The sequence below is a fragment of the Rhinolophus ferrumequinum genome, chromosome 21, assembly GCF_004115265.2.
Source record: "Rhinolophus ferrumequinum isolate MPI-CBG mRhiFer1 chromosome 21, mRhiFer1_v1.p, whole genome shotgun sequence".
NCBI lineage: Eukaryota > Metazoa > Chordata > Mammalia > Chiroptera > Rhinolophidae > Rhinolophus > Rhinolophus ferrumequinum.
Window position 1 is genome coordinate 53,114,455 of NC_046304.1, and position 14,666 is coordinate 53,129,120.

The window sequence follows — 14,666 nt, forward strand, 5'->3', positions numbered from 1 at the left end:
CAGGTGTCCTCTGCTGGAATCACTGCTTAACCCGCGCGCGTGTCGAGTTCCGCGTCTCGGAAGCCACGGACAAGACATTAACATCACAGCCACACTGATCTTTGTCAATTACGCGCCCGTGTTTGAGCTCTAACCAGCTTTAAATTGAATCAGGACGAAATCAACGGAATAAAAAGAGCCCAAACCTCAGCCTTTCAATTCCAGCGCTGGGGAGAAAAAAAAAAGGTTATCCATTTCATAATGGCCTTCTACCCCGTAATGAACAGGAAAAATAAATTAGATTCCAAGCTAAGGGTATATTTATGCAATTTCATTATGTGCCCATGAGCAAGCCTGGTTTTCACCAAGATAAAAATGAGCTCTCAGAAACACTCGCACTAAATAAATGGAGTGATTTAACAGCTTAACAGGGAGCGTGGAAGAGAAACTGAAGGACAACGTCAAAACGGGAACGTAAAAAGAAGACGGACTAACGACGCACCCCCTGCGCTGTGTGCGAAACGCCTGCAGTGTCCGAGCCTCCTGCCCACGGCGCGGTGGGTCTGCCCGGCCTCGCTGACGGCACCTCTGTCCTCAGTGCTGTGGGTCACTTGAGGCCAGGAGCGGCAGAGGGAACACGGGCTGTCCCCCTTAACATGGGGGTGGGGGGATAGCCAGCGAGCCGGAGAAGCCAGTGTAGCTCAGCAGTCATCAGAAAATCCAATCCCCAGAGCCCCGGCCCAGCGGTCAGTTCTTCGGGGCTCCCCCAGTTCTCTGCAAGGAGACGCCCTTCCCCTCACTGCAGGAGCTGCTGTGGAAGAACTGGGACTTGTCTTAGGCCAGTTCTAACCATCACTAACCTTTCCTCTCCTTCCCAGAAGTTCCTCTCAGTTCCCTTTGCTTCCGTGTCAGGGTTTCCTGCTGCTTGCATGGCACCAGCTTCCAGGGCAGAAGTGGCACCTCCTGCCCACGATGGCCAGGTGGCTATGCCCACGGGGTTTCCTCCAGGGGCCCCACGCACCGGCTGCCAGGCCCTCATGTTAGCATTTCTCTTTACAGAAACAAAAACATGTTCCCTTGCCTTCAAACTCTCCGGGCCGCAGACTATTTTTTCAGTGTATTGTTTATTGTACAACGCTCGAGACCTCTGGGTGAGAGGCATTTTGTAAGCTCGGTTCTGAAGGGTGACAAAATAATGGATTTATTTTTATGTGTTTTAATGGCTATTTACAAAGCTGAAGGGTGTCCCCTGAAACTCCAGTGGTGGCTAGCTGGGACAAACTCAGAGACAGAGAGCTCAGGGACCACTTTCAAAGGCAGCCTTTTGACTTCCCGAGTTGCCCCCTTTGCCTCACAATGGGGGCCCCCTGGTGCTGTAAACAAGGGCAAGGAGAAGGTCATGAGCAGCTGGAATGGGGCACCTCTGGAGGAATCCCCCTCTTCACGGATAAGGACGCACAGCAGGTGGGGGAGCCGCGCTGACACACCAGCCAGCCCAACAGAAACATGGGTCACTTTAAATTTTCTAATAGCCACATTTATAAGTTTAAAAAACCGATGAAATTAACTTTAATAATACAGTGTATGTAACCCAATATACCCCACATATGATGTGGGTGTGAGAGCCACGTACGATGTCCTTAACGGGACAGCTGACGTGCTCCGTGTGCTCAGTTTTGCAAATCGGGGTGTCACGCTCACAGCCCAGCCCCACGTTGGAGCTCTCGCTACTCACCCGTGGTGGCGTCCACCCTCTCAGGTGAGGCAGGCACAGAACTCCTTCACGTCACGACTGTCTCGGGCACAAACAAACCCCGGCCTAAAAGACCACCACGTGGCCGCACGAAACCCACTGCGAGGCCGACGACTGGCGAAAAGAAAATGCCCAGCACTCAGAAATGGGTCTTTGCAATCTTCACGCGCCGCGAGTTTCCAGCACCACCAGGAGACCATAGGAAGACTCCGCACCTCCATGACTTCTCGAGCACCTTCCGTCAGGAACAGAGAACTGTACAGGCCCCTCCTCACAGCTCCATGAGGCAAGTGTAGCATCACTGGGACCCCCAGCGACACACAGACTCAGGTGGGGGGGGCCCCAAACCTGAGCCACACAGTGAGCCCACAATGAACGGGGCGCTAATCACCCTCTGAGGGTAGAAGAGAACCCCCGTGGAACCAAGCAGGTGCCTGATCACCCCACTTCCCACTTTGGGTGCCTTCGGCTACTCTACGCAGAGAACAAATCGTGTCCTTCCTGCCAACTCCACGGCCCCTTCTTGCCCAGGGCCTCCCAGGGGAAACATGAAACAAACACGCAGATACGTCCGTACGAGCCCAGGAAGCTGAAACGACTGGGAAGGTCACGTGCACCCGTGTGTGGTCTTAGGTACAAAGCTCCTTGATGCAGCCAGAGCTGGAAGCCCACGGCCCAGTGTGGGTCCTGGCTACTGCCCAGGGAAAGGTTAGAGTGACTGGTCACCCAGGAAAGACGCAGCCAGTGTCCGCAGAATGGGGCCGTGAGGGTGGATGCAGCACCAAGAGAAGGAAGCTGAAGACCCCGGGGATAGAGGGGTATCAATACCCTCCCTGAGCCCCACCCACCGAATTTCGGGGCTCCCTCCTCGTGCTAAGGTTGAGGACAGGTCCACAGTGCTCTGGCGGTCATCCTTGCAGTGACCCCGTGAGCAGGTGAGAAATCTGGTCGGTCAGCAGTGGGGCCTGGACCCAACGCCGGTGGGTCACTATTTCAGTGTCACCTGCTCAGGTTGTCCCACCTGGTACCAGAGCCGGCCCTGAGCAAGCTGTACGACTCAGGACGGGCGTCGCCCCTCACCGTGTGCTGCTCTGTTGTCACGTGGTGGAAAGAGCATCGAGGAAGTAAGGGGGCCAAGGAAGCCGGGCTCCAGCTGCCAGGGAACTGATATGGGGAAAGGGGAGCGGGGGCGAGGGGAGGCGAGGGGAGGGAGAACAGACAAAGGAGGAGCCCGCCCGCAGCTGCCAGACGTGCCCCCCACGCTCACCCCACCACCCCACATCCCGCCAGCTGACCTGCCACCACACGGCCACAGGCTCCCAGCAGACGGCCCCTGGCCCCCTTCCCTGAGGGCCCTGAGGAGGACATCAGTCCACACCCCGGGCTCCGTCTGTGTCCCCGAGCCACCCCCCTCCACCACCCCCTGCTCTTACATAACTCGGGTCCTTCCTCACCCCCACGCAGCGCCATCCTCCAAGCCCCACACCTTCTAGACATGGGGGTGGAACATCTGCTCCTGCCATTCCTCTGCAAGAGAACATGTCCCCACACACTCGCACCCCAAACTCAAACAATGTCACCCTCTCCAAAGCAGCGAGGGAGAAAAAATAACATAAAATAAAAACATGCTACCACCACCCACCACATCATTAAGGGCAAAAAAAAAAGACTCCTACAAATAAAATTCTTTCCTTCTTCTTCTAGAAAAGCAGTAAGGAGTCCTGGGGGCAGGAGCGGGAAGGGGACAGGAAGGACTGCTCCACCTTTTCATCCCATCACTCAGGTCGTCCTTCATGTCTCTTGTTTTCACAACAGAGAGATGTCCACACGGGTGTGAGCACTGGCTGTGCGGCTCCTCCCCGTGTTCGTGCGAGGACAGGATTTAGAATTCCGCGCCAGGAAGCGGCGTCCAGGGTCCCGCTTGCCCTGCCCCTCAAAGGAGCACACCTGATGGAACATGAGGAGCCATGTTTGATTTGGGATCAAAAAACCAGGACCTGCCTCCCTGGACCCCCACCGCAGGGGGACTGCAGGGAGCAGAGCCCGGGCTGTGCCGGCCACCACGCCATCCTGAGACTCTGCACCCGGCCCCACGCACCCCAACATCACTCAGCCCTGGGGCCCGGGGCAAGGAGGGCTCATGGTGGCCTCCAGCCGCCAACACCTGGATGCCTGCCTGCCTTCCCTGCCACAAAACAAGAGGAAATCCACAGTTCTTCCCCCAAAGATGCTCTAAGCCCACGCTGTCAGCCAATCCAGCTTCACTGCTGAGCCCGTGGTCCCCGTTCCGTGAGTCCCAGCAGCCCTGAGTCCCCACCACGGTAGTCCGGGCTCCCACCGCCGGCCGCAGCCAGGAGACAGACTCAGTGTCTAGGCACACGCACTCAGGCGTGCAAAAACCACCGTGCTACAACTTCAATAAATCCCACATACAGGGGACACACTTTGCAGATGTGCATAATGACTAATGTAAAGCAACCGGGGGGATTCAGGACGGTTACAGCTGCGGCCTGGATTTCAGGATGGCAGGGGAGAGCCTGAACCCCGGGCTGTTCTTCCCCCCCAAACCGGGGAGCCAGTCCCTCAGCCCAGAAAGGAAGTACATGTTTATGGGTGTTTCTCAGAGGATCCCCTTTCGGCCACATGGCCAGCCCCATTGTTCATGCACATGACCAGCCTCCATCGATGAAGTGTTGTCACCGAGGGCCCACAACCGCTGAAGTGTGGTCCTGTCTGCATGCAGCCTTCCATTCCCAACACCCAAAGACGGGTGACTGACGGTTTGTCCACGGTCTCTGCCACACCCTCCCTGTGCGCCAAGGGCAGGGCATCCCTCCGGTCCCTCCCACCTGTCGCACTTCTAGCCGTCCCCTTGTCATTGCTAAGGCCACTACACGGCAGGCACCCTGCTCAGAACAGGCAAGGAGCCGCCTGGGAGACCAGCAGGCGAGCAGGTACCATGATAGAGAACCGTGCAGGACCACACCGAGCAGAGGAAGCGGCACCCCAGCTGCCCCGGGGCTGTGGTTAAAGTACTGCACGAGCCAACATTCCTCCTCTTCCCTCCTTTATTAAAACTCTGCTGCTTAGGTGGCTGGTTGGCTCAGTTGGTAAGAGCGCGGTGCTCATAACACCAAGCTCGCCAGTTGGATTTCCACATGGGCCAGTGAGCTGCGCCCTCTGCAACTAGACTGAAGACAACGACGTGAGCTGAGCTGCCACTGAGCGCCCAGTGGGGCAGCCAGGTGGCTCCCTGGGTTAGAGTGCGAGCTCTCAACAGCAAGGTTGCCGGTTCAATTCCCGCATGGGATGGTGGGCTGCGCCCCCTGCAACTAAGGTTGAAAACAGCGACTGGACTTGGGGCTGAGCTGCGCCCTCTAGAACTAGATTGAAGGACAACGACTTGACTTGGAGCTGATGGGCCCTGGGAAAAACAGTTACCCAATAAAATTTAAAAAAAAAAAACAAAAACAAAACTGGAGATCTTGGGACCGCAACCGAACAAAAAACAAACAAACAAATAAAAAAAACACTGAGCTAGCGAGCGCCACCGTTAACCTACAGGGCCCATCCTAATTGGTGCAGTAACCGACACACATGGACCGAAGGCGCTGTTTGCAGCGTCTTGTTTCTCCTTCCTCCAGGCCACGAGGCGGTGCGACTAGTATCACCGTTTAGGGGGAGAAACTGAGGCGGAGACACGCTGGCCGAGGTCCTACGGCGCCGGACCAGAAAAGATGCCGATTACAGGCAGGTCCCCTGCCTCCAGCCAGGCTACGAAGGGCTGCTGCTGAGTGACAGGAAACAAAGGCGTGGCTTTGCAGGTGTGTCTCCTGGGTCCCCCAAGCACAAGCTGTCATCCTTAGAAAGTCCTAAGGGAGGACCTGGCAGGACAGGACGGTGGACAGGCTCAGCCTACGGGGGGGACCTGTGACACGGAAGCTCAGCGTAGAGCTGGCACGCACCCCCTCCTCCGGGGCTGGGCGTCCCGCACAGTCCGAGTCAGCAGTGGCTCCCCTTTCCCACTGGAGATGGGGACAGGGAGGCACCTACAGTCACTAGAGTCCAGCTGCAGCTCTGAGCGGACGAGGCGCAGGTCTCCACCGAGACTCAGATGTGATGTACGTGACACCAGCGTTCAGGTGAACTGGGACAGTCTCTAAGGACATCACACAACAGTGTGTGTCTGTGTGGAGACAGGGCGGTGACGCTGGCCTCCAACCCAAGGGGAGACCTTGGGGGCATCCCAGGAAGATGACACGGCCTCACAGAGCAAGCCTCACGCTTTTTTTGGCAGGGAGAGGGGAGTCCCCAAAAGACTGATGAGACCGAGAAATGAAAGAGGAAACAGATTACTGAGCCCACTTCATGTCCCTGTCCCGCAACAGGGAGACAAAGGAGGTGAAAGGAGAGGGGGCAGCGAGACGCTGCCCTTCACCAGGTGGCCAAAGAGCAGGGCCCAGGAGGCCCCAGTGCAGGACGATCAGGGGCGTGAAGCCATCACGCCACGGAGGGGCCCCCCAGGCTCCTGACACACGGAGCAGCTGCCCGCGGAGCCTCAGTGCTCTGGGAAGGCCGCGCGCACACACACGGACACACCACACACACCACACACGTGCACAGTGCACACACGCACATACCACATATACCACACACCACACACACACACACCACACACACCACACACGTGCACAGTGCACACACGCACATACCACATATACCACACACACACACACCACACACACCACACACGTGCACAGTGCACACACGCACATACCATATATACCACACACCACACACACACACACCACACACCACACCACAAACACACACCACACACACCACACACCACACACACAGGCATACATGCACACACACCTACCACACATATACCACACCACACACTTACACACGTGCACACATACATACCACATATACCATACACGACACACACACATGCACACGTGCACACAGGCACATACCACATACCACACACACACCACACGTGCACACACATATACCACACACACCACACACACATGCACACGTGAACACACGCACATAACACACACACCACACACACATACCACACAAACAACACGCATACACGCACGCACACACACATCTGTGCAAAACCAACCTCCAGGGCAGAATGTGGGCATGCCGACTGTCCATGCTGGCACACTGCCGAGAGCTGTCCTGCAACACACGCCCTTGAATCTTTCTCCACTAGGGACCTTCTTTATGCCCTGGGGTCTACATTGGGAAAACTCTACACCAGAGAAACGGGGAGAGGCAGGCTGCCCCCAACCAGGGCCTGTTCAGGTCTGTGAACCGGAACACCCCACGCGTCTGAGAGGGTCAGACAGGGGGCCTGGGAATGAAGAGTGCAGGAACCCAAGGAAACAAGAGGGTCAGAGGGCACCCCCATGCCCTGGAGTGTCAGCATGAAAGCTCAAACGGTAGGACAGACGCTCGTATGAGAGCAGGTTCATGGAGCCAGGCCTCTGCCAAGGGGTCAGCTTATTAACGAGCTGGACAGGAGAAACAGTGGCAAGGATGCGATGAAAGCTACGCCAATCCAGTAAAATGGGGTACCAGAGATTGAGGTCGAAAGTTCCAAATGTAAGTACATACGTTTGTGACAAAGAGGTGCAGCTCAGACACGTCCAGCACCCAGCTCAGGGCTGAGGACAGGCAGAACTTTCATGCCGTGATTCATTCAATAAATGCTTACTGAAGTAGCACTACCTGCCATAGTAAGTGTGCAATGGCTGAGTAAGCGGGTGGACAGATGGATGCATGGATGCATGGATGCGTGCATGGATGGATGGATGGATGGATGGATGGATGGATGGATGCATGGATGGATGGATGGATGGATGGATGGATGGATGGATGGGCGGATGGGAGGATGGATGGATGGATGGATGGATGGATGGATGGATGGATGGATGGATGGATGGACAGATGAATGGATGCATGGATGGATGGATGGATGGATGGATGGATGGATGGATGGATGGATGGATAGATGGATGGATGGATGGGCGGATGGGAGGATGGATGGATGGATGGATGGATGGATGGATGGATGCATGGATGGATGGATGGATGGATGGGCGGATGGGTGAGTGGATAGATGGACAGCCTCGTGGATGGATGGATGGACAGATGGGCGGATGGGTGAGTGGATAGATGGACAGCCTCGTGGATGGATGGATGGACAGATGGACACATGGGTGGCCAGAGAGATGGATGATGCTCTGCTGACACAAAAGGAAGCAAGGGGAGCTCAGAATCTGGAGGACAGGGCAGCACAAATTAATTTTGGCAAAAACGAGTGACGAGAGAGGGGGGGTGGAGAGTGGAAATTAAGTACACAAATTGGGGATGATATGAAATTAATGGACTCATGCTAATTTAACATCTTTGTAAGCATGAAAAAAATATGAACCAGAAAGGAAAGACTAGCAAAATATTCACTGACAGAAGGCAAAATAAGAAAGTTTTTGAAGAGTGTGCAGCATGTAGATAAACGCCCTGAGGTGGCAATGCCCTGGGAAACCCACTTTCTCCAGCAGTTTCAAAGCGGACCAGAGCAGGTGGGGTGGTGAAGGGGACGGGACCAAGGCCCCTTCCTCCACAGGGGCCGCTGTCATCAAGGGCTCCCTCTGTGTCCAACCCACAGCGGAGAGTCCTCCATGCCCAGGGCGATCATCCTCAGAGAACCCAAGGGGGCAACAGACCAAAGAAGGAGCAATGGGGCCACGTGGCCCCAGCAGCCTAACTTCTAGCCTGTGTGTGGTCTGTTCTCCACCCCAGCGCTGAGGGAAACCAGACGGGCCACCCTCCAAACGCCGAGACCCGCTCTGACCACCACATGCCCTTGTCCCACGACATTCCTTACAAGACAGCACCCGAGGGGTGGGGGAGCCCTGCAAGGGTCGTGGGGACGCATCGTGGCTGCTGACCGCCACATCAGCGGCCGGCGCATTTCCAAAGGAGTCTGAAGAAATTTCCTTTGGGAAATTGGACTAGATCAGCTTTGGTATAAATATCGTCACAGGGAGGTTTGAAAACCATAAAAAAAGGCTAATGGCAGGTGCCACATATCACACAGGACGGGGTGTCTCCAGGGAGGCCACGCTGGCCACCACAGGCCCCAATTCTGCTCAATATCTGAGCTAATGATCTGGAAGACAACAAGTAGGTCGCCAGGATGATCGCTGAGATGGGCGGGAGGGGTCCGAGCTTGTACTAGCACGGGGAGGTGACGGAAACATCCCAGAGGGAAAATAAGTGGCTTCTAAGTACATGGAGACCCGGCCTGGAAAAAACCTGCAAATGCTCAAGTCCAAGAGAGAAGGGGGACAACCCAGCCTGGAACAGATACCGGCCAAGCCGAGGAAAGTCAGGGAGGAGGGACAGTGGCCATATCAGATAATCACGGGAGTCCCGGCTGGACAGGCTGGGATGCAATTGGGGGGTGGGGTCTTGTGGTTTTCAGCTGTTTGTGGGAGGACAGAAACTCACTCCAAGGAAGTGCAGAGAGCGCTGTGACATCCCCGTCCCCTGCCCCGGAAGCACAGGGGCCACTGAGGAGTTCACAGGGAGACAGACGCTATTCAGAGAAGGAGAAGCAGCAGGTACTGAGAATGTGCTCAGCTGCCCCCCTGGGAAGCAGAGGCTGGTCTGGAAGGTCAGGGAGGGGCCGCGGGGGGCGGAGGGAGGGCGGGGGGCAGGCGGGGAGGCTCTCCCTAAGAGGACTCCAGCAGGCCGAGGCTGAGGGGAGACATTGCAGTCAGGTGTCTGGAGGGTGGACTGCAGCCAGGCAAGGCCTCCCCGCTCAGTGTATTCCCGGCTCAGCAGGAAAACCAAGTCATCACCGGACACATTTGGAAATTTACTGAAGCAGCCATTCGCACTGCCTTGTGGGACTGGCTTAGTCAGCCAGTTAACCACACATTCCTGCCACCCCCGGTGTGGAGGCTGCGTGGGCCTGCTGGGAGCAGCAGGGAGAGGAGAGTACGAGAGGGGGGTGGGGGTGGGGGAGGTAAGAGGGCCGGGCCCCACATAGGAAGGGCACTGCAAAGGGCAGACAGACCCGGGCTGAGCCGGGAGACGCAGAGCGGTCAGGCAGGGGGCAGCTTCCTCAGAAGCAGGACCACTGGGGCCAAGAGGCTGAGTCAGGCCCAACACAGCCATTAAGCCTCCCTGCAGCAGCTCTGGGGCCTCTCACCACAAGACCCAGGAGGACGGGCCACGCGGCTCTCAGGCCTGGCAGCCAGGGGTCTGCCCATGTCTCAGACGGGCAGCAGCGCTCAGATCTCTGTTCTCTACCAAACCACTCATGTGCTTACCGGATGAGACCTCCCTGGTATCAGGGAGCTTTGTCTGCTTGCTTTTGGTTTTTTCACTGCTGTCTCTCTGGTGCCTAAAATACTACCCAACATGTCTTAGATGCTTAGTAATTATTTGAAGGATGGAGGATGGATGGATGTATGGATGGATGGATGGATGGATGGACAATAAATGAAGGATGGATGGTAGATGGATGAATGAAAGATGGATGTACGATAGAGGGACAGTAAATGGATGAAGGAAGGAAGGATGGGTGGATGGATGGATGGAGGATGACAGATGATGGATGGAGGATGGATGGAGAATGGATGGAGGATGGATGGAGGATGGATGGGAGGCTGGATGGAGGATGGATGGAGGATGGATGGGAGGCTGGATGAAGGACGGATGGATGATGGATGGAGGATGGAGGATGGATGGAGGATGGAGGATGGATGGAGGATGGATGGACGATGGATGGAGGATGATGGAGGATGATGGAGAATGGATGGAGGATGGATGGATGAAGGATGATGGAGGATGGAGGCTGGATGGAGGATGATGGATGGAGGATGATGGAGGATGGATGGGAGGCTGGATGGAGGATGGATGGAGGATGGATGGGAGGCTGGATGGAGGATGGATGGAGGATGGATGGGAGGCTGGATGAAGGACGGATGGATGATGGATGGAGGATGGAGGATGGATGGAGGATGGAGGATGGATGGAGGATGGATGGAGGATGGATGGAGGATGATGGAGGATGATGGAGGATGGATGGAGCATGGATGGATGGAGAATGATGGAGGATGGAGGCTGGATGGAGGCTGGATGGAGGCTGGATGGAGGCTGGATGGATGAATGGAGGATGAATGGAGGATGGATGGAGGATGGATGGAGGATGGAGGATGATGGAGGATGGATGGAGGATGATGGAGGATGGATGGAGGATGGATGATGGATGGAGGATGATGGAGGATGGCTGGGAGGCTGGATAGAGGATGGATGGAGGATGGAGGATGGAGGATGATGGATGATGGATGATGGATGCTGGATGGATGATGGATGGATGGAGGATGGATGATGGACGGATGATGGATGGAGGATGGATGGATGGTGGAGGGAGGATGGATGGATGGATGATGGATAGAGTGCCCCCACCACTGTATCACCAGCAATTAAACATCAGGTGCACAGTGACTGTCCCTCCTCACCATCACTCCTCATCCCGGCCCCAGGAGACCCAATGAAGAAGCAACTGGGACTGGAAGCATCTCTGGAGGGTCTCTGAGCATGAGCAAAGCACAGGAGATGCCGAAGGAGACCCAGTAGGCTGAAAAAGCCTCTCCATATTATATAGAGAGGTCCTGCAGAGCAGTGAACACATGGCATTGCCAGCTTACGGACCATGGTGTGGTCGTTACAGAGCCTACACCTGGGACCAGACCCTGTGCTGAGGGCATTATGGCTTCACCTCATCTTCTCCACCCAACTGCCCTAGGAGGTGAGAAGGGTGACTGATCCCATCTGAGGGATGGGAACAATGAGGCTCACAGGGATTACGTAACTTGCCCAAGGTCACGCATCTGACCAGAGGTGAAGCCAGAACTTGCACCGACGCTAACTCTTACATACGGGGCCCCCACCAGACAGCCAGGTGGCTCTTGGCTGTTCCTTAAATCATCTCTGCCCTCAAAGTATGAAGCTTCCACAATTAAGGACACCTTGGGCTATGACAATAACTTCCAAAGAGGTGTCTCAAAATGCTTTAGGGACTTGGGGCACACATTTAGGAACTTGGGGCACACCTCCTAAGGTGACACTTTAAAAAGGGCCTTTTTGCCATTTAAAGAAAATCACTTCCATGTACCTCTTTGGGCCTCAAGTTCCCCACAGTACTCAGGACAGAGTGGGTGTCGGGGCGGTGGTATTGGCCCAGGCAAGGGGCTGCCGGGAGGACTCAGCCCCCAGCTTCCAGGGAAGGGCCCTTCCCCTTGGCTCCCAACACCCAGACCCCTAACTGCCTCAGATCCCCCCGAAAGCTGAGGCTGAGCAGAGCCGGCCACCCGATTTACAATATAACAGACAGCAAAGAGCCCAAACTCAAGTGTTCTGGAAATGGCTAAAGAAGGCCCATGGGTGGGCCCACGTCGGCACCTTTTCACCCCAACAGTGTCACGTCTAAAGCAGAAACGTGCTGTGTGTCTGCAACAGCACTCCACACCACATGGCCCAGCAGGCCACAAAGCAGATGGCCGTGCCTCGTCTGAACCAAACCCTGCCAAAGGCGTCCTCTTCTGGTGCTGGCCCATGTCACAGCCCAGCGCCCCTGGGGGCAGCCCTCACCTCTTCCCAAGGCAGGCCCCGTCTTCCATTCCCACTTGACCCAGCATGGACAGGCGGGGCCATCCAGCAAAGGCACGGCCCCCTGGTACAGGGATGTGCGGGTACTGGGTGTTCACTGCAGCAGTTCCGTGAACTCTAAGCTGTATCCTAGACACGCGCCCGTCGTGGGTGAGACGGGCAGGGGCCAAGCTAATCACTCCCTTGCAAAATGCAAGCTGGCAGCTACTCAGCAGCCGCCAAAGGCCAAAGGGCAGATCAGTAAGTCTCTGTGACATGCATTAGCAAATTCATTAGTGAAATTAATTTTCCCCCCAAACAGCTGAGATCTGTGTGGAACAAAGACTTTTTGGTGGTTTGTTGACTCCTTTTTTGTTCATTCCCACCTGCGAGGAGCGGCATGGAGGCCATGCGTCCTGGGAACCAGGATGGGAAGCCCCGGGCCCCCCAGGCGCCCCCACTCCCCATGCGTCCTGGGTGCGCCCACCAACAGAGCAGGCCCAGCGAGCGAGCGCCTCTCAGGCTGGACTTGGGCGGCTCTCCCTAACGCCTGCCTCCTCTTTTGAGTACTTGAGTCTTTTCTGTTTTCTTCCTTGAAAAATCAAGTAAGATGCATGTTGAGTTGAGCTGGATGCTGGCGATTAGATTGCATCTGTCTGGATATAAATAATTTATTGCTTGATGGTCAGAGGGAATTTAATTAGTTCTTGTCCTGATAAAATCAGCCCACCATTGCTAAGACATTTCACTCCGAATTAGTCTGAAAGGGGCCAACAAGGCAACGCTAATTTTATACACGACGTCCCCCGCAGATTCTGAAAATACACACAGTGCAAAATACCAAAATACCGCCCAGGCTGCTGCCCCAGCCTGGCCTCGGTGTCTGGAAGGCGGGCCCCAGGCCGGCTGGGAGGAGGGCCATTGGGAACGGGCCAGGACCCTACTACTGTCCATTCACAGCTCTCCTCCCGCCAGCCACGGGATAAAAGGATCTGGGACGCCCGTGACGTGATCCGTGGGTGAACAGCCCAGGTGACTGGCTCACCCACCCCAGTATCCCAGCAGGAAAGGCTCAGCACAGCTGCGCTGGTTTTCCCCCTGCCGATGCCAACCTCCCCACCTGCCTGGGGAAATCAGGGCTCGGATTAGAACCTGAAGCTGAGGCCGTGTGCCAGGCGGAGCACGCCCACTGCCTCTGCAGGGGCCCTAACGCGGTGGCACAGGCAGTGACGGTGACGAAGGGGAGCGAGAAGGCCCTGGCTTGTCCTCAAGTTCCCTTCAGGAACACCTGAAATGAAGCGGATCTCGGAAAACAAGCCGACAGGATCAATAACCCACAAAAACCACCACAACAAGAAGATGCTTTAAAATGCGGGAAACGTAGTCAATGGGTCTTTGGAAAAAATCGAAATCTCCAAGAAATGTTCAGTGAGAAGGAGGAGGATGAACAGGCCAAGAGCTGACTCATGTGTCAAGCAGCCTGCCACCACCAGGAATGCTGGTCCCGTGAGGCAGGAGACGAAGCGCCATGCCTCTGCTGCTGCGGCCCCACTGCCCTCAGCACCTTGTAAGTGAAGACAGAGTGTCTCTGACCCACAGAGGACACCTGACTTTATGACATGATGTAAAGACGTGCCGTTTCACCACGACCGCACCAGCTCTGCAAGTTACCATTTTTTTTTAAGTCTTTGCTAGTAAGACATGGGGACGGGGTGCCACATTGTTTAAGCTGGTAGGGATTTGATTACTAATGTGATTAATTTTCTTTCCAGATAGCAGACAAATAGAATATGTCTTCTTCTGCAAAGTGCACTCTTTTCTGGCACTTTTTTCCCTTGGAGTCAAGCCAATACATTCTTCACCTGCCTCTGACTCCCCCGCTGGCCGGAGTTTAGGTCAGAGAGCCTGTCTTTCTCTCTCTGCTTGTCCAGCGCACACGCTCCGTCACAGAACAGGCCCTTAATAAATATTTGCTGGGGGAGACAGAGAGATTGAGGAAGTGCACTCTCTCGTGGTTCCCAAAAGCACTCTTCATATAAAAAGAGGGAAAATGAAATGACGATGCTCGATGCTCGGGAGAAAGACACCTGAGGTTAAACGAGCACGAAGCCTGTCTCCGCCATGCTGAACCCTCCACCTTGTCCTTTGCACCCCCACCACACCAATGCTCTGTCCCCAGGCAGGCTAAGGGACCTGGAGCTTTCCTGAGAAGGTCAGTAAGTTGCCCACAGTCACCCAGGAAGGGGTG

General features: G+C 55.6%; 1 protein-coding gene across 1 annotated transcript in view; it reads right to left on the reverse strand.

Moving 5' to 3' along the window:
• RBFOX3 (RNA binding fox-1 homolog 3) overlaps window positions 1–14,666 on the reverse strand; it is a 371,870-nt gene that overhangs the window by 322,260 nt on the left and 34,944 nt on the right. The window lies entirely within an intron of this gene.